This window comes from Hemitrygon akajei, chromosome 12, assembly GCF_048418815.1.
Source record: "Hemitrygon akajei chromosome 12, sHemAka1.3, whole genome shotgun sequence".
Taxonomy (NCBI): domain Eukaryota; kingdom Metazoa; phylum Chordata; class Chondrichthyes; order Myliobatiformes; family Dasyatidae; genus Hemitrygon; species Hemitrygon akajei.
The window spans coordinates 113,022,596-113,047,870 of record NC_133135.1 but is presented as its reverse complement, the minus strand read 5'-3'; the positions used below and the strand labels follow the sequence as shown (position 1 = coordinate 113,047,870).

At 46.3% G+C, this 25,275-nt stretch overlaps 1 protein-coding gene across 1 annotated transcript in view; it reads right to left on the bottom strand.

The window, feature by feature from the left end:
- The window catches only part of LOC140737395 (flavin-containing monooxygenase 5-like), a 219,636-nt gene that overhangs the window by 51,436 nt on the left and 142,925 nt on the right, over positions 1-25,275 (bottom strand). The window lies entirely within an intron of this gene.

Genomic DNA, 25,275 nt, shown 5'->3' with positions numbered 1-25,275 from the left:
CCCTGGGAGACACTGAAAACCCAGCAGCCTACGTAGAAAACCAGTTGAAAAGGTGGAGACTGGAGAATGAGCAAGAGGTGGAGAATAGCTTATTTATGACCTCACTGTTCCGACATAGCATTTTGGATGCAATGCCTCCACAAGTAAAATCCAAACTGGAAGAAGTGGTTGGGCTGACGTCAAAGACCCCACAAGAATTTAGAGACCACGTAGTTGAGAAATACCGGAAAGACAAATGAAGGTTGGCTGAGCAGCAGGAAGAGGTGCAAAGGAAGTTAATACAAATGCAGCTTGAAGAACTCAGAAAGAAGGAAAAAGAGAAAAGCAAAAAGATGCTGCCAGCAACCACCGGTCCGAGTACAGCCATCGAACTGGCTGAAGCACTGCTATATGGAGGAACCGATCATACTGTAAGACAAGGGCCGGAAAACCCCATGCCAATAATCAACGTCTTTGGAGGAGCATTCCCACAAATGCCCTATCAGGAACAGACTAAATTCAAACAGCCCAGACAGGACTGGAAGTCCCAAGGAGGGGGACAGAGGAGTTATGGGCAAAGGGGACCAGTGAGGAAACAGGGGGAAAAAGAGGTAGAGGGATTGTGCTGGGAATGTAATCAGCCAGGTCACATGAGAAGAGACTGTCAGTTTATACCATGGCCTGTCACATACCAGCAGGAACCGATAAGAAGGGAACTAAAGTTTAGCCAAGGACCAGCCCCCACAGGCCCAAGCGGACCTGTGAACCCCTATGCGAGGTATTAGGGGTGCCCCGAGAACTCGAGTGGGAAGGGACATTACCCAATGATAATAAGGGAGGCAGACGAGGAACCCATTGTTCAGGTTATGTTAGAAGGGCAACTGATACCAATGTTGATAGATACTGGAGCCACGTAAACTTGTGTACAGCCACAGTATGCTCTCCACCTTCCCATTTCAGGAAAGTTTATTAAGACGGTAGGGTTCTCAGGGAAAACACAGTTGACACAGTGCACTGTTCCAGTGTAGTTGAGAATGGGAAATAAAGGAATTGTTTTGCCGGTGCTAGTATTTAAAGGAACTCCGATTAATTTGTTAGGCAGCCTTGCCTTATTGAAACTGGAATTAAAATTAGAATGCACCAGAAATGGGCTGAGTGTGGAAAGAGCAGGGGCTCAATTGATAGTGCGAGAAGACAAGAAGGATAATGTCTTTTGGATAGGAGACATAGCAGATCAGATTCAGGAAACCTGGGAAAAATGGAAAAACGGCGTGCAGTCTATATTACCCAGGGCTGTAATGCCCAAATCTGAGCTACATTGTACAGTGATTTTTGACGAGACTCAGAACAGGGAGTTAGAGGAGAGATGGCACCTGGAGGCATGTACCCAACAGCACTTGGAAGGGGCAGCTTTACAAGTTAAGTGGAACACCTTTTTAGAAAAATGGTACAGGATACCGGAGGCTGCGCCCCACGTAACGTTGTTGATAAACAAGGGATATCAGTCTAAAGACTTAGGACCCTTAGTTAAGAATGCTGAAACCGTAACAGTGTGGAGGAAAATCACGCCAGAGGTGTGGATATCAGAAAACAACAATTGCATTAAAATAATGGTAAGTGTAGATTCGTTTACTAAGGCAATGTATAAGTTGAAAAGTCTAAGAAAGGAAGTTAAACAGAATGCAGGGTCCGGACATCAGTTATTTGACTGGTTAGAAAGTAGACTCGGAGGATGGGGAGCATGGCTGACTAAAATGGCAATAACTGTCAGTATTATATTGTTGAGCTGTGCGTTTGTGCTGTGCTGTTCCTTGTCTCAAGTCTCTTGTAGTGCGTGTTGCAACCAAACAATTTCCGATGCTCGTGGCAATTACTGAAGCAAGCTTAGTGGAGAAAGAAACACCGAAAATGTATCGTTACAGCCTACAACACCTGCAGGATGAACAAGAGCAAAACGACAGTGTGGGAGTAGATTGTAAGGGCTTATGAGTTTTTTACCCTGTCTCAGGTACAAAGGGACAGGTTTTTGGCTCACAGTGTTACAGCAGGGCCGGTGGGGACTTGTATGTGTGTCCACTCATGCCAGAGTGACGAGTCCACCACAGAAGAACGGTCTAGCTGAATGACAGAGGGGTCATAATTGAATGGCCACAACGACACGACAGATCAAGAAAGGAGTAAAAGGTTTGCCTGCCGCAACAGTTGCTGTTACATCTCGCTCGCTCGCTCTCTCTCTCTCTCTCTCTCTCCAACGATTACAACACAACAACCATAACTACCTCAGCACGAATGAACTGAACTGAACTTTATACTTTTCTAAGACAATTCATTTACCCCTAGACATTGATACAGCTTGTTTATTATTGCTTATTATTATTCCTACACTTTTAGGTTTATTATTGCTAACTTGTGTTATATATATATTTTCATTATTGGTATTGTTTTGCCTATTTTACTAATAAACACCTTTGAATACAGTACCACCAGACTCCAATGGATTCTTCTTTCTCTGCTGGTCAGACACCCAGTTACGGGGTATGTAGCATCCAGGACTTTTGAAATTTCTGAGTTAGAGAAAGTAGAGCAGGGGTGTCTAAAACAAATGGCGGTCGCATTCCAAAACAGGTTGAAAACAACGTTCGGGTCAACTTCACCATTCCGTCTGACCAACTCACCCGTGGAATAACCTCGGCTGCCGGCGGAACTCATTCCAAGGACGACCCGACGTCGCTCTCTCTGCGCAATGTGTGAAGCTGCAGCGAATCCGATCTGATCCTTGCTTCGCCACTGTCTGTCTGTTCGGTTGTACGTTCACCCTCTAATGCGGGCTAGCTCCCAAGTGCGTACGGGTTGGTACATTCACTGGTGTGTATGTGAGGCAAAATCAGTGGGTGGAATTGATGAAATCGTTGTAAAGATAAAATTGTATTAGAGGCAACAACTCAGTCGTCCGTTTCAACTACTGATTTGCCTTATTATTGAATTAAACGTCTATTTTTAAATTATAAGGGAAAAAACTGCCTTTTCCAAATGCTACCCAACCTCCTTTCCGATCTACTGGTCACCAATTTGTGTTGAGCTACTAACACAGTATTTTTTGTTGTTTGACATTGGAGACACTTTCTTTTCTAACTGACTTACATTTAAAATTCTGTTCTCTGGTTAACAAATTCTGAAATGTACAAGATCATACTGTTACGAAGCCCGTAACTGGGTCACTTACCAGCAAAGATAGAGAGGTCCGCTGAAGTCTGATGGTGCTATTTTTAAACGTTTTTATTTGTAAAGGGGCACAAAAGTAAGGTTAATACAAACATTCAGATAATATACATCGTCAATACTCAATCTAAAGCGCGGGTATAGTAATAATCATCAATAAGAAGTAGCTCTATCGTTTTGTCTGGGGGTAAAAATATTGTCCGATGGAAATATAAAAGACTTTCATGTTCATGCAGGCTTTTAGCCTTTTGGGGACCGCTGGGTTTCACTTGTTGGAGAGAGAGAGATTTTTGGTGAGAAAAGATACTTGCCAGTCTTTTGGACGCAAACCGTTGAATCGGGAACGTGGGTTCCCCGTTGTCAGTTCGAAGTCCTTTTCGGTGTTATCAGCCACCCGTTCCCCAGGCAAGGAGAAACGAACCACACGTGGCTTCCGAATAGCTTCCCGTTATCACGGGAGCGATGAGCGATGGTGTCTCCTTCTGGTGCGTCGCTAGGGGACTGCCTCCTGCAGCCCCTTTTTTATCTTGACTTGCAGAGTTGTAGATGTCAATCAAGGTGGGGTGATACAATCCCCACCCCACATTGCCCGAGAGTGTACACGTAGCCCTGCTAGCTGGCACGTAGCATAGGGTTGCAATCCACAATGGTGTCTCCAAGAAACAAAGGTCAAATCCGTTGCGTTGTCTTTCTGAGGATTCTCTCTCATTTCCTGGGTCCAAGACCCGAATTAATAGCGATCTTGCGATTCTCAGGAAGGAGGGGGCTGGGGTCATAACACCTCCCCTCTTAAAAAAACGTTTTTACCAGCGGTTAAAACGGAGTGGTACAGAGTCTTACAGGATTTTAGAATCTAACACAATACAAAAGCTTTTCTTTTAACTACAGAGCCATACAGTTATACATTTAATTCAGCATCTAAATAAACAATCCGCTAGCACATTATCACTCCCCTTAATGTGCTGTATCTTAATATCGAATTCTTGCAGCATCAGACTCCAGCTCAATAACCTCCTGTTTTTATTTTTCATATTGGCCAGGAATACCAACGGGTTGTGATCGGTATAGACCACTAGGGGATTTTGTGCTGGACAAATGTACACTTCGAAATGTTGTATCGCCAACACAAGTGCCAACAATTCCTTTTCCACGGTAGAGTAATTCCTCTGGTATACATTGAACTTCCGGCAGAAATATGCTACCGGGTGCTCCACTCCATTCCCTGCTTGCTGTAAGCGGACTGCTCCTGCAGCCTCATCACTGGCGTCCGTGGCCAAGGAGAAGGGTGCTAACAAATCGGGTGCTTTTAACACAGGGTGATGGCACAATATGGCTTTTAACTTTTCAAAGGCATTCTGACAAGAATGACCCCACTCAAATTTTTCCTCCTTCCGTCGGAGTTTTGTAAGGGGCAGCGCAATGTCCGCGAAATTTTTACAGAATTTCCGATAGTATCCCACCATGCCCAAAAACCTCCTCAGGGCCCTTTTCTTGTCGGGTACAGGGACCTCAGAAATAGCCCGGACCTTCGCCTGCACAGGAGCCAACTGCCCTTCTCCCACCACATACCCCAAATAGGTGATCGTGGCATGACCAAATTCACTCTTTGCGAGGTTTACTGTAAGGTGGGCTGCCGACATTTGGGTAAACAGATTTTCTACAGCCTCCAGGTGCTCCCCCCAGGTGTCATTCCAAACTACCACGTCGTCAAGATAAGCCTTGGTGTGGCTTAACCCCTTTATCACAGCGTCTATCATCCGCTGAAATGTCCCTGGTGCATTTTTCATCCCAAACGGCATAACGTTGCACTCGTACAACCCAGACGGGGTGAGAAAGGCTGAAATCTCTCGAGCCCTGTCCGTTAAAGGAACACACCAGTACCCCTTTAACAAGTCAATTTTTGTGATGTACCTCGCCTTCCCCACTTGATCAATGCAATCATCCACCCGGGGGATAGGGTAAGCATCTGTCTGGGTGACCGCGTTGACCTTCCGGTAATCGGTACAGAATCTTATGGTACTGTCCGGTTTTGGGACAACCACGCAAGGGGAAGCCCACGCGGAAGAGGATTCGCGGATTATCCCAGCAGCTAGCATATGTTCAATCTCCTTTTCTACTAGCTGGCTCTTTTCAGAATTCATCCGATAAGGGGCCTGTTTTATAGGTTGGGTTGAGGTAACTATCACATCATGTTTCGTCCCACTACACCTTCGGGGAACATCTGGCCATAAGTCTGCATGCCGGTTAATGAGCTGTATTACCTGCTCCCGCTGTTCAGGCTTTAAGTGGCTAACTTTATCCGCAAGGCTTGCCAATACGACAGAGTTCTCCAATCTGATGGGGACTATACCTATCTTTTCAAACCGCTCTGGTCCCTCCTTACCATCCCCCTCTACCTCATCGGTTTTCATGGCCGCACCGACCACCGCGGGGGTGGTTTCAAGGTACCTTTTCATCATGTTCACGTGAACTAACTGGGTCGGCTTTCGCCGGTCGGGGGTTTCAATCACGTAATTCAGCGAGTCAATTTTCTGACGCACTGTATATGATCCTTGAAACCTCGCCTGAAGGGGGTGGATAACTACCGCGAATAGGACCAAAACCTGGTCGCCTACGTGAAACTCTCGTTCTCTCGCTCTCGGGTTATACCACTGACTCATTTTGTCCTGGGAGTCTTTAAGGTTTTCTTTTGCCAAGGCGCATACTTTATGCAGCCTTTCCCGGAATTTCAGAACATAGTCGATCACACTGACTTGAACGGTCGGGCTAGACCACTTTACTTTCAGTAGGGTTAGAGGTCCCCTGGGCCTGTGACCGAAAACGAGCTCAAACGGACTGAACCCCAGTGAGCACTGGACTGTATCCCTTACGGCAAATAACAGAAGGGGTAAAGCCTCATCCCAGTCTCGAACGTTCTCCTGACAATAAGTTTTAAGCATGGTCTTTAGTGTAGCGTGGAACCTTTCCAACGCTCCTTGGGATTCCGGGTGGTACGCAGAGGCTAGAATTTGTTTGACCCCTAGCTGGGTCATCATCTGCCGAAATGCGCTAGACGTGAATGTACTCCCCTGATCCGATTGTATCTCCTTAGGCAGCCCCACTGTGGTAAAGAATTTAATGAGGGCCTTCACCACCACAGAGGTCCTAATATTACCCAGAGGCACAGCCTCTGGAAATCGTGTGGCGGCACACATCAGGCTGATGATATACTGCCGCCCACTCGCAGTTTTAGGTAAGGGTCCCACAAAATCCACAATGATTCGGGAGAACGGCTCCTCGCATGCGGGGATGGGTCGGAGGGGTGCCTTAGGGATAACTTGGTTCGGCTTACCCACCACTTGGCATGTATGACACCTTTTACAATACTCAGTAATATCTTTTCTCAGGTTTGGCCAATAGAACTCTCTCTGAACCCGATCCACTGTCTTGATTATTCCCAAATGCCCACCTAAAGGTCCCTTATGAGCTAAGTTCAAAATTTCGTCCCGATACACTTTTGGAACTACTATCTGATGTACCACCGCCCAGTCCTCATCGACCGGCACTGCGGGGGGCCTCCATTTCCTCATCAACACACCCTCCTTCAGGTAGGAACCCTCGGGCTCTGCCTCAACCTCGGTCTCAGAAAGAACCGACTCTCTCAAGGCTATCAGCTCCTCGTCACCTTCCTGTTCCCGTACAAACTCTCTTCTTGCTAAGGGCAGGTCTACATCCCCCCCCCCCCCCCCCTTTACTCTCTCCTCCCTCCCTACTCTCCGGTTTTCCTTCCTCTGACCCTCGCTGGTACAGAGTCGGTAGAAACGTCTCGGCCAAATCAAAACTGCTCAGATTTAAACTGCTCTCGGTCTCAGCTGCCTTTTTCGACATGCTGCGAGTGACCGCGTATGCGGGATAGATCTTAGGATCTGAGGGAGGGGCCTCAACCCTGGCAGGCTGAGTGGTCAGCTTCACGGCTGCACCCATCTTCCCACCCGTTAGGTCGTTACCCAGAAGGACGTCCACGCCTTCCCCCGGCAACTCCGGCAGGACCCCCAGTTCCACTGGTCCCGACACCAACTGGCAATCTAGAAGGAGCCGATGCAAAGGCACCACTTCGGTCCATTTTCCTATGCCTCTCAGGGCTACCTCTCCCGTCTGAGGTCCGAACTCTAACACTTTACTGCTAATCAATGATAGCTCAGCCCCACTGTCTCTCCAGATCCGTACTGGAATTTGTGGGCCTCCCTGCTCCACAGACACGGTTCCTTCGGAACTAAACGTCTCACGCCCCTCCTGTACTCCATCTACCGGGGGCCCTGTCGTCGATTTTCTGATCGACGCAATACAGCCTATAGTGATAGCTGCTTTCCCTTTTTCTGGCTCTTTCCTCGGAGCGGGGCATTTAGATGCAATATGTCCCACCTTTCCACAATTAAAACAGGTCAAACCAGGAAATCTCCAGGTTTCTGGCCTGTTATCCTCACTTTTTCTGCTAGCTCCCGGCTGAGTTTCTCCCTTAGCCGGCGGGCTTTCCCTACCGTTCCCACGGTCTCTCGGGTAACTGTTTGTCGAGGAAAACTTTGTCTTGTGGGTTAGGGCATATTCATCTGCGAACCTAGCAAATTCTGAGATGGACTTATTCGGCCTCTCATTCAAATACATCCGCATCTCTTCCGGAACACAACCTTTAAATTCCTCAATCAAAAATAACTCCCTGAGACGCTCATAATCCTCGTCCACCTGTTCCGCGGTGCACCAACAGTCCAAGAGCACACCTTTCTCATGGGCTAGTTCGGTATACGTTTGATTCCACCCTTTCCTTAAATTTCTGAACTTTTGTCTATACGCCTCAGGTACCAATTCGTAAATCCGGAGAATGGCCTCCTTTACTTCGGCATAATTCTCCGCTTTTCCCTCCTCCATGGACAACGCCGCATATGCTCGTTGTGCCTTCCCTTTTAACACACTTTGTAACAACGCCACCCACTGCTCTTTGGGCCACTTCTGATTCACTGCCACCTTTTCAAAAAGCAAGAAATAACTATCAACATCCGTCTCCTCGAACGGAGGTACTAACCTCAACGCCCGACTAACATCAAACCCCTCCGCTCGGTCTAGCCCTTGATCTCTTCGCTCTTGCCTTAACTTCTCCATCTCCAAGTCATGTTTCCTCTGTTTCTCTGCCTCCTCATACTCTCTCTCCTTCTCGGCTCTTTCCTTTTCTTTCTCGGCTCTCTCCCTCTCTTTTTCAGCTGCTTCCAGCTGCTTTAACTGAATGTCATGCTCTCTTTGCTTCACAGCTTGGTCCTGCTCCCTTTTCACCTCTAACCCCTTTAGCTGGAGCTCATAATCCCCGTTTCACCTCTAACCCCTTTAGCTGGAGCTCATCATCCCGTTTCACCTCTAACTCCTTTAGTTGGAACGCCTGCTCCATTTCTTTCTCTTTTTCAGCTGCTTCCAGCTGCTTTACTTTGATTTCATGTTCCAACCTTAATTTCCCCAACTCTAACTGATCCGTCCCACTCGCTGGTACCCTTTCAGGGATATTTTCCAAATCCTCAGCTGTAAACACCTTCTTCTCAATGTAATACTGAGTTATGGTCCTTCGCACTTCCCACTTTTTCATTGACGACCTCACCTCTGTGAGGCTTAACCCCTTCGCCAGATTTACCAAGTCTAATTTAGTGGCCGCCTCTAGCGCCCCCAGAGTCGGGTTTCTCATAAATTCCTCCACGTCCATCTTTGCTGGTTTCCCGTCTGGCAACCCGCGTACCAGAACCAAGTTTTGACTTACAATCCCGATTCACTGGCCTCCCAATTTGGTGTCAAATCCTGAGACGAGAACCCCAATGTTGTTACGAACCCCGTAACTGGGTCACTTACCAGCAAAGATAGAGAGGTCCGCTGAAGTCTGATGGTACTATTTTTAAACGTTTTTATTTGTAAAGGGGCACAAAAGTAAGGTTAATACAAACTTTCAGATAATATACATCGTCAATACTCAATCTAAAGCGCGGGTATAGTAATAATCATCAATAAGAAGTAGCTCTATCATTTTGTCTAGGGGTAAAAATATTGTCCGATGGAAATATAAAAGTCTTTCAAGTTCATGCAGGCTTTTAGCCTTTTGGGGACCGCTGGGTTTCACTTGTTGGAGAGAGAGAGATTTTTGGTGAGAAAAGAAACTTGCCAGTCTTTTGGACGCAAACCGTTGAATCGGGAACGTGGGTTCCCCATTGTCAGTTCGAAGTCCTTTTCGGTGTTATCAGCCACCCGTTCCCCAGGCAAGGGGAAACGAACCACACGTGGCTTCCGAATAGCTTCCCGTTATCACGGGAGCGATGAGCGATGGTGTCTCCTTCTGGTGCGTCGCTTGGGGACTGCCTCCTGCAGCCCCTTTTTATCTTGACTTGCAGAGTTGTAGATGTCAATCAAGGTGGGGTGATACAATCCCCACCCCACATTGTCCGAGGGTGTACACGTAGCCCTGCTAGCTGGCACGTAGCATAGGGTTGCAATCCACAAAGGTGTCTCCAAGAAACAAAGCTCAAATCCGTTGCGTTGTCTTTCTGAGGATTCTCTTTTATTTCTTGGGTCCACGACCCAAATTAATAGCGATCTTGCGATTCTCAGGAAGGAGGGGGCTGGGGTCATAACAATACTACAGTGAAAATTAAAAGTTCAAATAATGAAATGTACTGTAAGTTGAACTTTGTATGTTTAACTCTCAATGCATAATCTTGTGTATTTCAGAATATAAATTGTTTTAGAGTAGGCCTAACTGGTCTATACTAACCAAAGGTGAGCACAATGTGTAATCTTATTGATCTGTATTTGCCCATTTCCCTCTAAAACTTGATTGTCAGTGTAAATTTTATTTCTGTATCTGCCTTAATGACTTCCTCTGTCAGCTCATTCTATACACTAACCACTCTCTAAGTGAAAATTACTTTACTCTTCAGGTCCCTTTTAAAATTTTCCTCTCTCACTTAAACCAATGCCCTCTAGGGTTTGATTTCCCAACCTTGGGAATGAGAATCTCTGCATAAATTACTATTTCCTTACCTAGTAATTTCTCATCCTTTACCTCCCGTTGTTCTATTTTCTGGAGCACGCCTGACCACATGCTTCCCCTGTCCGTTTCTCTGCTGCCTGTTCTGATCTATGTAAACTCAGCACTGTACTACATTTGCTGTGTTTTTCCCGGCTGATAACACACAAATTGTCCCCAGCGTAGACATCAGTAATAGAATCAGCAGAGGCTGAGGGGAGATCTGATAGATGTTTATAAGGTTATGAGAGGCATAGATTTAGCAGACAAACAATGTCTTTTTCCAAGGGTTGAAATATCTAATACAAAGGGGGCAATTTTAAAGGAGGTGTTGGGGATAAATTTTTTTACACTGGGGTGGGTGCCTGGAGTGTGCTTCCTGGGGGGGGGGGTGTGGTAGAGGTAGAAACAGAGTCTTTTAAGAGACACTTAGATAGGCACAAGGATGTGAGGAAAATGGAAGGATACGGACATTGTGTAGGCAAAGGGGATTTGTTAGGTTGCCTATTTGATTACTAATTTACTTGGATTACAACACTGTGGGCTGCAGGGCCTGTTCCTGAGCTGTACTCTTCACTATTCTATGTAGAATCTGAGGGGAGTTGGTGGGAATGTGAAGAGAATAATCTCAGATTGTAGGTTGAGCTTTGGAGAGCTGAGCAGTCTGTATCCATGCTGTGTGACCCAATAGCAGCATGGTGTCTCATTGTGCACATAAGCTTGTGTTAACTGCTAATTCTTATATTAAATTCCAAAGTCCAAATTCCTCCAACAGCTATCACCAGGCAACATTTATCAAGTCAAGTCACTTTTTATTGTCATTTCAACCATAACTGCTGGTACAGTACACAGTAAAAACGAGATATGGTTTTTCAGGACCATGGTGCTACATGAAACAGTAGAAAAACTACACTGAACTACCTAAAACAACACAAAAAAAATTATACTAGACTACAGACCTACCCAGGACTGCATAAAGTGCACAAAACAGTGTAGGCATTACAATAAATAATAAACAAGACATTAGGCACAGTAGAGGGCAGAAAGCTGGTGTCAGTCCAGGCTCTGGGTGTTGAGGAGTCTGATGGTTTGGGGGAGGAAACTGTTACATAGTCTGGTCGTGAGAGCCCGAATGCTTTGGTGCCTTTTCCCAGACGGCAGGAGGGAGAAGAGTTTGTATGAGGGGTGCGTGGGGTCCTTCATAATGCTGTTTGCTTTGCGGATGTGGCATGTGGTGTAAATGTCTGTAATGGTGGGAAGGGAGACCACGATGATCTTCTCAGCTGACCTCACTATCCGCTGCAGGGTCTTGCGAACCGAGATGGTGCAATTCCCGAACCAGGCAATGACGCAGCTGCTCAGGATGCTCTCAATATAACCGCTGTAGAATGTGATGAGGATGGGGGGTGGGAGATGGACTTTCCTCAGCCTTCGCAGAAAGTAGAGATGCTGTTGGGCGTTCTTTGCTCTGGAGCTGGTGTTGAGGGACCAGGTGAGATATATAAAATGATTTGAAAGTTTAGGACTTGTATTTTCTCTTTGGTAAGCAATGACATAACAAAATACTTTAGACAGTGGCTCCATGTGCTGGGTAAAGTCAGAAGTCAGGAGGCATTGTTAATTATCTGCTTAATTACAATACATTACTACAGTTGCCCTTTGTTTGGTCTACTGAAGTGATTTACTCACCTGTTGCTGAAATCTACAGTACCTTCAAAGTTTTCAAATTAGAGTGTTGTGGGCTGAAGCGACTCCTAGCATTAATTTTAAGAGCCTTCACAATCATCCAATATTTCTGAGTTATAGTAAATCATACACTACTCAACTGAAAAGAGGTTGTATCAACAGGAACTGTAATGTTCCTATTGCTTCAACAGAGCAGAATAAATTTGCTGATGCATGCATTAGAGTTACGATTAACATTATTTTAAAAGTTTTTGAGTTTTCTTGAACATTTACTGCTTCTATAACTGGCTCATTATCTGAAACTGTTGAATTAATCTCCCCGCACCCCCCACACCCCACCTAGCTATGGATTTACAGGGCCAAACTTTGTATCAACCCTCAGATCCTCAATCAAATGAAAATGGAGAAAGATGATCACTGGTTGTTTTCCCATCTTGTAACTGCACAAGTGATACAGTAAACATTGGGGGAAAAAATGTGTGGGAGGCAACAGCACCTATAATTTATATTAGCAGAGCCAGTAGACTTCTGGTTTACTTTGCCATGTTTGTATGGTTCTTATGCACAGACCTTGAGTTTTAATTTTATTTATTTATTTATCTAGAAATACAGTGCAGAACAGGCATCTCCAGCTGCATCTCCCAACAACCCTCAGTTTACCCCAAGCCTAATCACAGAGCAATTCACAATGACCAATTAACCTGGTCTTTGGACTGTGGGAAGAAACTGCAGCACCCGGAGAAAATCCATGCATTTCATTGGGAGGACATATAAGCACCTTACAGAGGACAGGAACCGATCTGACCTTTGGCCTCAGCTCCCATTTTACTCTTTGAATCTCAGTATCCTTGATTTTCCTGTTAATCAATAAAATTAAGTGCAGCTTTGAAAACACAGTTTGAGCCAACCTCTACAGTTCTCTGAGTGGAAAATTCTGAAGATTCATTATTTGAGGAGAATAAATTTCCCTTCATCTTAGTCTTGAGTGGTGAACAATCTTTTTCCTGAGACTCTACCCTATTGTTCTAGACTTTGGACTAGGAGAAACATTCTTACAGCACCTATCCTGTCAAGAACTTTCAAAATTTTCCATGTTTCAACAAGACTCTCAATCTCTAAAACTTCAGAAAGTTTTGGTCCATATCACTCACTGTTTCTTCATATCGTAACCTCACGGCAGGAGTCTTCATTAACCTTCACTACAGAGCCTGGCTATACAAATGAAGGAATTAAACTATATGTTTCTGACTCAAATTGGGTTGTGGGTATAACCTTACGAACCAGTTGGGTTCAGTTGGATCTGGCTAAGTTGTGATTTGAGAAATGAAAAAGAGAGAAAATGAGATGGGTACATGGAGAGAGGCAAACAATGTACATGAAAGAGGTGGAGAGATGGGCTGGGGGACAGGCAAGCAGAGAGAAGGCATTGGGTCAGACTGATCTTACACCTATACAAAACTTTATTTAACTTCACTGCCTCTAAGTTAGTACATGTAGTACTCCAGTTGTGGCCACATTTAAGTTCATAATGGTTAGGCAAAACAGCCTACTCTTATTTTCTATTTACCCCATGTGGTAAACTGTGTATATCTGTCTGGACATGCCCCTCTGCTGACTGCTTCTGTGACTCCTCCCACAGACCCCTGTATAAAGGCGATTGGGGCACTGCTCCTCCCTTAGTCTTCGACATGTCATGCTCCCTTTTCACTGTTAATAAAAGCCTATCGTTCACTTCCAGTCTCCTAGAGTTATTGATGGTGCATCACCCCACAATAAGGACCAACATTTAATCTGCCAATTGACTACAGTACTTGCAAAGACTAATCTAACCTTTGGCCTCAGCTCCCATTTTACTGTTTGAATCTCATTATCCTTCATTTCCCATTGATCAATAAAATTAATTGCAGCCTTGAAGACACTAAATGATGCAACCACTAGAGTTCCTCCATGCTAACTTTCTGCAATCCTAGCTGCACTGCACATTCTTTGTAACTGCAACACCATTATATATTATGCATTCACTTTTTTAAAAAATCACCTTGATGTAATTGTGTATGGCATAGTCCACCTGGGTGGTATGCACAACAAAAGCAACTCATTGTATCTTCTCACATGCGACAGATCGTTTGTTATGTGCCATGTCTATGATGTGCGAGATCATGATCTTTCCATGACCGTAGTTGTTCTTGGAAAACTTTTCTACAGAAGTGGTGTGTTATTGTATTCTGGGCAGTGTTTATACAAGACAGGTGACCCCTACCATTATTAACATTCTTCAGCGATTGCCTGGCATCAGCACTTGTGATATGCACCAGCTTCTCATATAACCATCCATCACCTGCTCCCATGGCTTCACATGGCCCTGTTCGGGGGGCTAAGCAGGTGCTACACCTTGCCCAAGGGTGACCTGCAGAGTAGTGGAAGGAAGGAGTGCCTTACACCTCCTTTGGTAGAGACGTATCTCCACCCAACACCCAACTTGTGGCAGTAATAAACCAATATTAATGATCTTGTAAAAGGATTTCTCTGAACAATAATCTTTATCAAAATTAGAAATGGGATTTCTAGAAATCTAGAATAATGACAAAAAAGTGTCAGAAAGTCTCAGCAGCTCAGGCAACATCTGTGGAATGAGAAACAGTTAACTTTTCAGCTCTGGGATTCTTTGTCAGAACTGGGTATTTCACGAGTACACTTCTGACAAACAGCATAAAAGGACAGAGATAAATTTTCCATCAGTCATGTTTGATTCCTATTTGGTATGTACTAAGATGTGATTGTAAAACAAAATCAGAATCAGGCTTATTATCACTGTCTTACATAATGTAAAATCTATTCCATCAGTATGTGGACTTTGCAATGAGGGGGGAGAACATGTTGATCCTGGTTTACAGAGGCAGAGTCCCACCCCTACCTCGGATACTCAGACCACATCTCTGTTATGCTAATCCCAGCATACAGATCGCTCGTCAGGCTCTCCAGACCAGTTCAGAAGCAGGTGAAAACCTGGCCAGCAGGAGCCATCTCTGCTCTTCAAGACTGCTTTGAGCACACTGACTGGCACATGTTCAGGGAGGCTGCAACCGATGGCGACTCTACCAACTTAGAGGAGTACACGGCATCAGTGACCAGCTACATCAGCAAGTGCGTGGATGATGTTACTCTGTCCAAGACCATCACTATATGCGCTAACCAGAAGCCATGGATGACCGCAGAGGTGTGTGCGCTGCTGAGGTCCCGCGACTCCGCCTTCAGAGCAGGCGACAAGGCAGCCCTAACAACAGCTTTTTTAATAGTTATCAGACCACTGGAAAATGATGCTGTAAAAGTAGTAGTAGAGGACAAGGAAAGGTCTGATGCACTGCAAAATACTTATTGCATCAGTCTTCACTGTCGAAGACACTAGCAATATGTCGGAAGTTCGAGAGTGTTGGCAGTTGCTATTACTGGGGAAAAGGTGCTTGGGAAGCTGAAAGGTGTGAAGGTAGTTGAGTTACCTGGACCAGATGGACTACAGTCAGGGTTCTGAAAGAGGTAGCTGAAGAGATCATGGAAGCATTAGTAATGATCTTTCAAGAATCAATAGATTCTGGTGGCATGGTTCAAGAGGACATGAAAATTGCAAATCTCACTCCGAGAAGGGAGAAAGGAAATTATAGGCCAATTAGCCTGACCTCAGTGTTTGGGAAGATGTTGGATTCAATTGTTAAAGATGAGATCTCAGGATACTTGAAATAGGCTAAAGTCAGCATTATGTCCTTAAGGGAAAATTTTGCCTCACAAATCTGTTGGAATTTGAGGAAATAACAAGCAGGATAGACAAAGGAGAATTGGTGTACTTCGATTTTCAGATGGCCTTTGACACATGAAGCTACTTAACAAGACATGAGCCCGTGGTATGAGAGGAAGGATACTAGCTTGGATAGAGCAGTGGCTGATTGGCAGGAGGCATAGCGTTGGAATAAAGGGAACTTTTTCTATTTAGCTTGTGGTGTACTGCAGGGGTAGGGGTTTGGACCGCTCCTTTTTACATTATATGTTAATAACTTGGATTATGGAACTGATGACTTTGTGGCCATTTGTGGATGATATGAAGATTGGTGGAGAGGCAGGTAGTGATTAAGAAGCAGGGAGACTTAGATCAGGAGAATGGGCAAAGAAGTAGCAGATGGAATACAGTGTCAGGAGTGGATGATTATGCACTTTGGTAGAATGAATAAAAGTGTAGACTGTTTTCCAAACATGGAGAAAATTCAAAAACCTGAGGTGCAAAATGACTTGGGAGTCTTCGTGCAGGATTTCCTAGAGGTTAACTTGCAGACTGAGTTAGTGGTGAGGAAGGCAAATACAATGTTAGCGTTCATTTCAAGAGGACTAGAATTAAAAAAAAGCAAGGATGTAATGCTAAGACTTTATAAGGCACCGGTGAGGCCTCACTTGGAGTGACACGAGTAGTTTTGGGCCCCTTATCTAAGAAAAGGTGTGCTAACATTGGCGAGGGTTCAGAGGAGGATCACTAGATCGATTCCATGAATGAAAGGGTTATTGTATGAGAGTATTTGATGGTTCTTGTCATGTACTCATTGGAGTTTAGAAGGGTGGTTGTGGGGGGGTTGAGGGGAGTAATCTCATTGAAACATATCAAATGTTGAAAGGTCTAGATAGAGTGGATATGAAGAGGACATTTTCTATTGGCTGTATAGGATCAGAGAGAAGGTACAACCTCAGAATAGAGGGGGCACAGCCTCAGAATAGAGGGAGATTCCATTTAGAATGGAGATGAGGAGGAATTTCTTTAGCCAGAGAGTGGTGAATCTGTGGAATTCGTTGCCACAGGTGGCTGTGGAGGCCAAATCATTGGGTGTATTTAAGGCAGAGATAGACAGGTTCTTCATTAGCCAGTGTGTGAGAGGTGATGGGGAGAAGGCAGGAAAATGGAGTTGAGAGAGAAAATGGATCAGCCATGATGAAAATGGCAGAGCAGAGCAGACTTTGCTCGGCTGAATGTCCTAATTCTGCACATACGTCTTTTGTTCTTATTATTGAATACTAAGAAAATTCCTACATACCATAGTTTGGAAGGTGGCCCATGTTAAGCCAAAGGACCTGGATATTCCTTTCTCAATAATGACTCAACACAGAAGTGTACTTCAAGATGTTACATCAAGCCACATTCTCTTGGTTCATTGCCCTGGTTTCTACATTTGGCTTCATAAACTGGAAGTTGTTGTTACAAGAGCAGTGGCAGATGGAATACAGTGTAGGAAAGTGTATGGTCATCAATGCAAGAAGATCACTGCTGTGAGCTTAACACCCCAAGATACACAGCAGACCAAAAGTACAGGCAAGCGGGAAGAGTGGCTGTGGTGGCTTTATTGCTAACAATGAAATCAAATCCTTAGAAAGAGGTGACATCGGATCAGAAGATGTAGTATCCCTGTGGGTAGAGTTAAAGAAACTGCAAGGGTAAGAAGACCCTGTTGGGAGTTATATTCCCAACAGTAGCCAGGTTGTGGGGTACAAATTAATAAGGAAGACAGAAAAGACATTTAAAAAAGGACAATGTTATGATAGTCATAGTGGATTTCAATATGCAAGTAGATTGGGAAAAACAGGCTGGAACTGGATCGCAAGAAGGAATTTGTACAATGCCTATGAGATGGCTTTTTAGAGCAGCTTGTGGTTGAGCCCACTAAGGGAATGACAATTCTTGACTGGATGCTGTGTAGTGAACCAGATTTGAATAGAGAATCCTTCAGAGGTAGTGATCATATTATGATAGAATTCACCCTGCAGAATTTATCTTAAACTTCCGGTTTAAGATGGCCCGGCTGAAGATGGGCGACAGCTTACTGGCAGTTCATAAAGCAAGAAATGCAATTAAATGCTTTATTAATAACACTTTTCTGTGGAAAAGTGTAATATGCAATCACCACACCGCAAACAACGAAAAGCTGAACAAAGGTGAAGCTGACTCCAGGGTCGAGGTGTAATGCAAAGTCAAAGCGAGGTCGAGGAGAAGTGATTGGAGTGAGGTGGAGACATGTTCAAGCCAGAGTTGGAGCAAGTGGAGCGGAGAAAAATTGGAGCAGAGGAGTTTCGGAGCACTTCCACCTAAATTGAGAGCGAGGTCTGATTGATTTAAGCGCCGGGCCGATTTGGAAAGGTCGGAGACGGGCCAGAATGTGGAGACAATAGACAATAGATGGTAGGTGCAGGAGTAGGCCATTCGGCCCTTCTAGCCAGCACCGCCATTCACTGACAATAGACAATAGACAATAGGTGCAGAAGTAGACCATTCGGCCCTTCGAGCCTGCACCGCCATTTTGAGATCATGGCTGATCAATTACTATCAATACCCGGTTCCTGCCTTGTCCCCATATCCCTTGATTCCCCTATCCATAAGATACCTATCTAGCTCCTTCTTGAAAGCATCCAGAGAATTGGCCTCCACTACCTTCCGAGGCAGTGCATTCCAGACCCCCACAACTCTCTGGGAGAAGAAGTTTTTCCTTAACTCTGTCCTAAATGACCTACCCCTTATTCTCAAACCGTGCCCTCTGGTACTGGACTCTCCCAGCATCTGGAACATATTTCCTGCCTCTATCTTGTCCAATCCCTTAATAATCTTATATGTTTCAATCAGATCCCCTCTCAATCTCCTTAATTCCAACGTGTACAAGCCCAGTCTGTCTAACCTCTCTGCGTAAGACAGTCCAGACATCCCAGGAATTAACCTCGTGAATCTACGCTGCACTTCCTCTACAGCCAGGATGTCCTTCCTTAACCCTGGAGACCAAAACTGTACACAATACTCCAGGTGTGGTCTCACCAGGGCTCTGTACAAATGCAAGAGGATTTCCTTGCTCTTGTACTCAATTCCCTTTGTATTAAAGGCCAACATTCTATTAGCCTTCTTCACTGCCTGCTGCACTTGCTCATTCACCTTCAGTGACTGATGAACAAGGACTCCGAGATCTCTTTGTATTTCTCCCTTACCCAACTCTATACCGTTCAGATAATAATCTGCCTTCCTGTTCTTACTCCCAAAGTGGATAACCTCACACTTATTCACATTAAACGCCATCTGCCAAGTATCTGCCCACTCACCCAGCCTATCCAAGTCACCCTGAATTCTCCTAACATCCTCATCACATGTCACACTGCCACCCAGCTTAGTATCATCAGCAAATTTGCTGATGTTATTTTCTATGCCTTCATCCAAATCGTTAATGTAAATGGTAAACAGCTGTGGTCCCAATACCGAGCCCTGTGGCACCCCACTAGTCACCACCTGCCTTTCCGAGAAACACCCATTCACCGCTACCCTTTGCTTTCTATCTGCCAACCAGTTTTCTAACCATGTCAATGCCTTCCCCCCGATGCCCTGAGCTTTGATTTTACCCACCAATCTTCTATGTGGGACCTTATCAAATGCCTTCTGGAAATCGAGGTACACTATATCCACTGGATCTCCCCCGTCTAACTTCCTGGTTACATCCTCGAAAAACTCCAACAGATTAGTCAAGCATGATTTACCCTTGGTAAATCCATGCTGGCTCAGCCCAATCCTATCACTGCTATCTAGATATGCCACTATTTCATCCTTAATAATGGACTCTAGCATCTTTCCCATCACCGATGTCAGGCTGACAGGTCGATAGTTCTCTGTTTTCTCCCTCCCTCCTTTCTTAAAAAGTGGGATAACTTTAGCCATTCTCCAATCCTCAGGAACTGATCCTGAATCTAAGGAACATTGGAAAATGATTACCAATGCATCCGCAATTTCCAGGGCCACCTCCTTTAGTACCCTAGGGTGCAGACCATCTGGACCTGGGGATTTGTCAGCCTTCAGTCCCATCAGTCTTCTCATCACCGTTTCCTTCCGAATGTCAATCTGTTTCATTTCCTCTGTTACCCTATGTCCTTGGCCCATCCATACATCTGGGAGATTGCTTGTGTCTTCCATAGTGAAAACAGATCTAAAGTACTCATCAAATTCTTCTGCCATTTCTCTGTTTCCCATAACAATTTCACCTAATTCATTCTTCAAGGGCCCAACATTGTACTTAACTATCTTCTTTCTCTTCACATACCTAAAAAAGCTTTTGCTATCTTCCTTTATATTCCTGGCTAGCTTGCGTTCGTACCTCATTTTTTCTCCCCGTATTGTCTTTTTAGTTAAGTTCTGTTGCTCCTTAAAAACTTCTCAATTATCTGTCCTCCTACTCACCTTAGCTCTGTCATATTTCCTTTTTTTAATGCTATGCAGTCTCTGACTTCCTTTGTCAACCACTGTGGCCTCTTTCCCCCCTTTGAATCCTTCCTTCTCTGGGGGATGAACTGATTTTGCACCTTGTGCATTATTCCCAAGAATACCTGCCATTGCTGTTCCACTGTCTTTTCTGCTAGGCTATCCTTCCAGTCAACTTTGGCCAGCTCCTCCATTACGGCTCCATAGTTTCCCCTGTTCATCTGCAACACTGACACCTCTGAGCTGCCCTTATCCTTCTCAAATTGCAGATAAAAACTTATCATGTTGTGATCACTACCTCCTAATGGCTCCTTTACTGTGAGATCGCTTATCAAATCCTGTTCGTTACATAACACTAAATCCAGAATAGTCTTGTCCCTGGTCGGCTCTCGTACAAGCTGTTCCAAGAATGCATCCTGTAGGCACTCTACAAACTCCCTATCCTGTGGTCCAGCACCAACCTGATTCTCCCAGTTCACCTGCATGTTGAAATCCCCCATAACTACTGCAACATTACCTTTGCCACATGCCAATGTTAACTTCCTATTCAACTTGCACCCAATATCCATGCTACTGTTTGGAGGCCTGTAGACAACACCCATTTGGGTCCTTTTGCCCTTACTGTTCCTCAGTTCTATCCACACAGACTCTACTTCTCCTGACCCTATGTCCCCCCTTGCAAAGGACTGAATCTCATTCCTCACCAACAGGGCCACCCCACCCCCTCTGCCCACATTTCTGTCCCTATGATAGCATGTATACCCTTGTACATTCATTTCCCAGGTCTGATCTCCCTGCAGCCATGTCTCCGTTATCCCAACAACATCATAGTTACCTATTCACACCTGGGCTTCAAGCTCATCCACCTTATTTCTGACACTTCGTGCATTCAGATATAGAATTTTTAGCCCATTTCTCCTCTCTCTGTTTGAATCTCTGCCTATCGTGCTTAACCCAGCTCCCCGAACTCCCATCAGGCTATACGCCCCTAGAATTTTGTTGTCCTTCCTAAATTTACTCATTCTTTCAACACAGTTAACTCCATGTTCCATCAGACCATCCCTCTGTACACTAGTCCTCCTTATCACTTGTTCCGCCCCACCTTCCTCTACTACACACTTAATATTCCGGAACCGTGTAGTCCCCACCTGTCCTTTATTCTTCCTCTCACTATCCTCTCTCACATTCTGGATCCCCGCCCCCTGCAAATTTAGTTTAAACCCCCCCAAGAAGCACTAGCAAACTTCCCTGCAAGAATGTTAGTACCACTCCAGTTCAGGTGTAAACCGTCCCTTCGGAACGGATCCCACCTTCCCTGGAACAAAGCCCAATTATCTACAAACCTAAAGCCCTCCCTCCTGCACCATCCTCTCAGCCATGTATCATACACAATCAATACCCCGTTCCGGCCCTCTCCCCATATCCCTCGACCCCGCTATCTATAAGAGTTCTATCTAAATCTCTCTTGAAGGCATCCAGAGGCTTGGCCTCCACTGCCTTCTGGGGCAGAGCATTCCACATATCCACCACTCTCCGGAGTCAACAGGGCCTGGGTCCTAGCGTGGGGAACAACCTGATGTTTGGATGATCTAAGTGCCAGACCAGATGGTTTAAAAAGGCAGAGTGTTGGGACTGGAGGCTCGGGTCAGGCTGGTTCTGCTTGCTGCTGTATGAAATTTACTCCACTCTCTACTGAGGCTGAGGCTGTGGGCCTGCTCTGGGTTTCATGTCCGCTGGCTTCGTGTCTACGGATTCATTTTCGTTCTCAATGGTGTTGCTTGCTTTTATTGGTTGCACAATTTGTGTCTTTCTGCATTTTGGGTGCTTGTTGGTGTTTTTAAACTTGGGTTCTTTCAGATTTCTTGTTTTGTGGCTGCTTGTAAGGAGACAAATCTCAAGGTTGTATGACTTACACATACCTCAATAATGAATGTATTTTGAACTTTGAACAGGAGATCTAAATTAGATCACAGTTCAGCGAAGGAGACTACAGAGGCATGAGAGAGTAGCCAGCCAGTTTTTTGGAGGAGGATGCTAGCAGGGATGACCGTGGAACTGCAATGGCTCTGGTTTCTGTGAGTAATTTGGAATCAGGATTGGTTCATTGCAAAGAAGAAGTATTCTAATGGAAGGATGAGACAACCATTGCTGACAAAGGAAGTCAAAGTGGGGTGCTAGACAATTGGGATGCTTTTAAAAACCAATAGAAAGCAACAAAATAGCCATAAGGAGAGAAAAGACCATAAGACATTGTGGTAAACTATGTGAATACCTGTCTGGACACGCCCCTCTGCTGACTGCTCCTGTGGCTCCTCCCACAGACCCCTGGATAAAGGCGATTGGAGGCACTGCTCCTCCCTCAGTCTCCGAGATGTCGTGGTCACGTTTGCAGCTAATAAAAGCCTATCTTTTGCCTCCCGTCTCCGAGAGTTATTGATGGTGCATCAATTTTATTAGCTGCAATTTTAAACCATGGAGAGCATTTTACGACCAGACTGGTTTGACATTGATCGTCAAGCTCCCGAAACAGCTATTGCCTTTGAACTCTGGCTTGCATGCTTCCAATCATACTGGGAAGAGATTCCCGTGACTGAGCCTGCTATCATGCACAAAGTTCTGCTTTCCAGGGTCAGTCCGCGGATATACTCCCTTATCAGAGACCTGCCGACCTTCCAAGGGGCACTGGACGCCCTCAAAAGACAGTACCTGTGGCCGGTGAACACAGTCTACGCAAGACATCGCTTAGCGACACGGTGGCAGTGGGCCGGAGAGTCGAGCGCTGAGTTTGTCCGAGCCCTACAGACACTCGTGCGGGCCTGCAACTGCAGGGGACTGACGGCGGAACAGCATGTGGAGCTCCTGGTACGAGATGCCTTCGTTACGGGGATCAGGTCAGTGTACGTACGCCAGCAGCTGCTGGAAAACGCCGATCTTACCTTACGCTCGGTGATCGAGCTGGCCGACACGCTGGAGGCTGCTCTGCACAACGCTGACGCTGTCCAGCCGCGCAATCTCCTGCCGGTCCCGTGGACGTTGTAGATCCCGTCACCCACCGGCGAATCGACCACAGCTGCTGCCACTCGTGAGTCCGTGAACTCCCCGCAACCCTCCATGAACTCCCCGCAACCCTCCGGCGAATCAACCACAGCTGCTGCCAGTCGCAAGTCCGTGCAGTGTTACTTCTACGGACTCAAAAAGCACCCCTGAAAACGCTGCCCGGCCCGAGACGCTACCTGCTCCAGCTGCGGAAAGAAGGGCCACTTCGCCAAGGCCTGTAAGTCTAAACCACAAGCGGGGTCGAGCAGCGCCGCGTGCGAGGCATGGGGGTCACCATCTTGGTCGCCGCCATCTTGCCTGCCCGCCTTGTGCAAGGCATGGGGGCGGCCATCTTTGTCGGCGTCACCTCGCCCCGCCTCCGACCCACGGGTGCTTACCGGGTACCAAGACGGCGATTCAACTCTTGCCTCCGTAACCCTCGACCAAAGCGCCCCACACCGGTTTGCAAGGTCAATGACGGACATCCTGGTGGAGGGGCACAGGACTAGCTGCCTGTTTGACACAGGCAGCACTGAGAGTTTTATTCACCCGGACACGGTGCAACGCTGCGGACTCGTGACACAGCCGGTAAGCCAGAGGGTCACCATGGCTTCTAGATCACATTCCACAGACATCCGGGTGTGTTGTGTAGCAACATTGATGGTGCAGGGCACAGAATATCGGGACTTTGCGTTACTGGTCATGCCTCAACTGTGCACACCTGTGCTATTGGGGCTCAACTTCCAGAGCCACCTCGAAAGTGTGACTATGGCATATGATGGGCCCCTCCCACCAATTACTGTCAGGAATCCTCAGTTTTGTGGGACCTCATCATATACCCCGCTACTGACCACACACACACACCGAACCACAAATCCCACCCAGCACCATGCCGACAGCTGCGCTACTGACACCACTTGCAGCCTCTCCACCCTCAAGATCCCTCCCGCACCGCTGTTTGCCAACCTGACCCCCGACTGTAAACCTGTGGCAACTAAAAGCAGGAGGTACAGCGCGGGGGACAGGGCCTTCATTCAGTAGGAGGTGCAGCGGCTGCTCAAGGAAGGGATCATTGAGCCAAGCACAAGTCCTTGGAGGACCCAGGTGGTCGTCGTTCGGACCAGGCAGAAAAATAGGATGGTCGTGGACTATAGCCAGACTATCAATAGATTCACGCAGCTTGACGCATACCCCCTACCCCGCATCGCGGATATGGACAACCAGATAGCTCAGTACAAGGTGTACTCGACCATAGACCTGAAATCCGCTTACCATCAGCTCCCCATCCGCCCGGAGGACCGCCCCTACACCGCCTTCGAGGCGGGCGGCAGGCTCTATCACTTCCTGTGCGTCCCCTTCGGTGTCACGAATGGTGTCTCTGTCTTCCAGAGGGAAATGGACTGGATGGTGGACCAGTGCTAACTGAAGGCCACGTTCCCATATTTGGATAACATCACCATCTGCGTCACAATTTGCAGGATCACGACACCAACCTCCAATGATTTTTCCAAGCGACCAAAGCTCTTAACCTCACCTATAATAGAGACAAGTGTGTGTTCGGAACCACACGACTTGCTATCCTTGGATATGTCATGGAGAACGGGGTCATTGGCCCTGACCCCGACCGTATGTGCCCCCTATTGGAACTCCCTCTCCCCACCACCCTCAGAGCCCTCAAACAGTGCCTGGGCTTCTTTTCCTATTACGCCCAATGGGTCCCCCACTACGCAGACAAGGCCCAACCCGGTCAAGTTCACCGCATTTCCACTCTCAGCCGAGGCCCGCGCGGCCTTCAGCCGCATTAAAGGGACATTGCCAAAGCAACGATGCATGCAGTGGACGAAACCATTCCCTTCCAAGTAGAGAGTGACGCCTCCGACTTCACGCTGGCTGCTACCCTCAATCAGGCAGGAAGGCCAGTAGCATTCTTCTCTCGTACCCTTCAGAGCCCTGAAATTCGGCACTCCGCGGTGGAGAAAGAAGCCCAGGCCATAGTGGAAGCTATTAGGCACTGGAGGCACTATCTCGCCGGAAGAAGGTTCACCTTGCTGACCGACCAGCGTTCAGTTGC